This window comes from Macrobrachium rosenbergii, chromosome 45, assembly GCF_040412425.1.
Source record: "Macrobrachium rosenbergii isolate ZJJX-2024 chromosome 45, ASM4041242v1, whole genome shotgun sequence".
NCBI lineage: Eukaryota > Metazoa > Arthropoda > Malacostraca > Decapoda > Palaemonidae > Macrobrachium > Macrobrachium rosenbergii.
The window spans coordinates 17,827,707-17,830,206 of record NC_089785.1 but is presented as its reverse complement, the minus strand read 5'-3'; positions in this window follow the sequence as shown (position 1 = coordinate 17,830,206).

The window sequence follows — 2,500 nt, the reverse complement described above, 5'->3', positions numbered from 1 at the left end:
GGGGCAGACTGTAGACTGTTATTCTTCTGCACTGAGATTTCTTTTTCTTTCCAGCTTTACCTGAAAGAATCGTTCAAGTACAGTGGACACAAGACTTCCAGTACTGAACCACAGCTAACCCAGTTTCCTTAAGGAGATGCTTTGAAAGCATAGGATTCTACACACACACACACACAGACAAATTTCAATCTTCACCTGGTTTCTCCCTGATCCTGAGTTTTAGCAGCAATCTAGCTATTAGAGTTCCCCATTTTTCTAGGCTCAAGTTCCCCTGGCATCTAGTCTTGGTACTCGTTGTTGGCAAATGTTGCTGGATCCCGGTTACTCCCTAGCTGATAGATCTGGTGAATCCCCAGTTACTGCAGTGGGTGAATGTTCAATTTACAAACAGATGGTAGGTCTGGGACCTTCCTCAACTATACAGCTATGCAGATAACGTAGCAAGCAGAAACTCACTTTACGTGGTAGTTTATACTGAGCTGTTACGCCAAGATTAAATGGGAGGTCATCTATTTTACTGACGACTGACAATATAAATGTGTTTTTAGTACCTATTAATATTCTTATCCATTTATTTATTATTCTTCTAGCATAAAAACTGCCGGAGCGCAAGCACAAATGGGCGTCCAGGCAGGAAACGTCTTTAAAATGCTTTCCAGACTTGCAAAGAAAGTCGGGCACATACGTATCTTTGTCTGGGAAAGAAGACTGCAAGTTTTCGAACTTCTGACGCTTATCAGCAACTTTTGTTGGCGGAAGTTCTCTACAGATAGGAGAGTTATAAGGTGTGTGAAAACACACAGATTCGAAGTCCACGAGAGAGAGAGAGAGAGAGAGAGAGAATAGCTAATTTTGGTTATAATTATGACAAATACCTTACGCATCAACATTAAACAAGTAAATAATGCGCCGAAGTTTCTTAGGCGCAATCGAGTTTTCCGCACAGCGTATAATCAAGGCCACCAAAAACAGATTCATCTTTCGGTGGTCTCGATATAATGATGTATGATCCGCTGCCCATGAAGCTTTAACCACGGGCCGGTGGTGGCCTGTCCTATATCGCTGCCAGATCCACGATTATGGCTACCTTAAACCTTGAATAAAATAAACACTACCGAGGCTAGAGGGCAGCAGTTTGGTATGTTTGATGACTGGTGAGTGGATGATCAACATACCAATTTACAGCTCTCTAGCCTCAGTAGTTTTTAAGATCTGAGGACGGACAGAAAAAGCGCGGACGGACAGACAAAGCCGGCACAATATTTTTCTTTTGCTGAAAACTAAAACGTTATACCTGTGAGTGATTAAGCTCTAGAACCATTCTTTTCCCATTGGAAGGATAAAAACGGATAAATCCTCTTCGTTATCAAAGGCGGGGAGGGTACGATGGCTGCATTTTGCTATGAGGGGGGAAAAACCTACTGCTTCATTTAGTTATCAAGGAGAACAACAGATAGCTCCATTACATTATCAAGGGGAAAACCCGTAGCTCCACTACATTATCAAGGGGAAAACCCGTAGCTCCGTTACATTATCAAGGGGAAAACCCGTAGCTCCATCACAATATCAAGGGGAAAATCCGAGCTCCATTTCATTATCAAGGGGAAAGCCCGTAGCTCCATTACATTATCAAGCGGAAAACCCGTAGCTCCATTACATTTTCAAGGGGAACAACTGATAGCTCCACTTCGTTAGGAAGGGGGAAAACCCGTAGCTCCATTACATTTTCAAGGGGAACAACTGATAGCTCCACTTCGTTAGGAAGGGGGAAAACCCGTAGCTCCATTACATTTTCAAGGGAACAACTGATAGCTCCACTTCGTTAGGAAGGGGAAAACCCGTAGCTCTATTACATTATCAAGGGGAACAACTGGTAGCTCCACTTCGTTAGGAAGGGGGAAAACCCGTAGCTCTATTACATTATCAAGGGGGAACAACTGGTAGCTCCACTTCGTTAGGAAGGGGGAAAACCCGTAGCTCTATTACATTATCAAGGGGGAACAACTGGTAGCTCCACTTCGTTACGAAGGGGGAAAACCCGTGGCTCCATTACATTATCAAAGGGAAAACCCGTAGCTCCATTACATTATTACAGGGAAAACCCGTGGCTCCATTGCATTATCTAGGGGAACAACTGACAGCTCCATTTCATTACAAAGGGGGAAAACCAGTAGCTCCATTACATTATCAAGGGGAAAACCCGTAGCTCCATCACATTATCAAGGGGAACAACTGATAGCTCCACTTCGTTATGAAGGGGGGAAAACCCATAGCTCCATTACATTATCAAGAAATATCTGATAGTTCCACTTCGTTATGAAAGGGGGAAAACCCATAGCTCCATTACATTATCAAGGGGAACAACTGATAGCTCCACTACATTATCAAGGGGAATAACTGGTAGCTCCACTTCGTTACGAAGGGGGAAAACCCGTAGCTCCATTACATCATCAAGGGGAAAACCCGTACCTCCATTACATTATCAAGGGGAAAACCCATA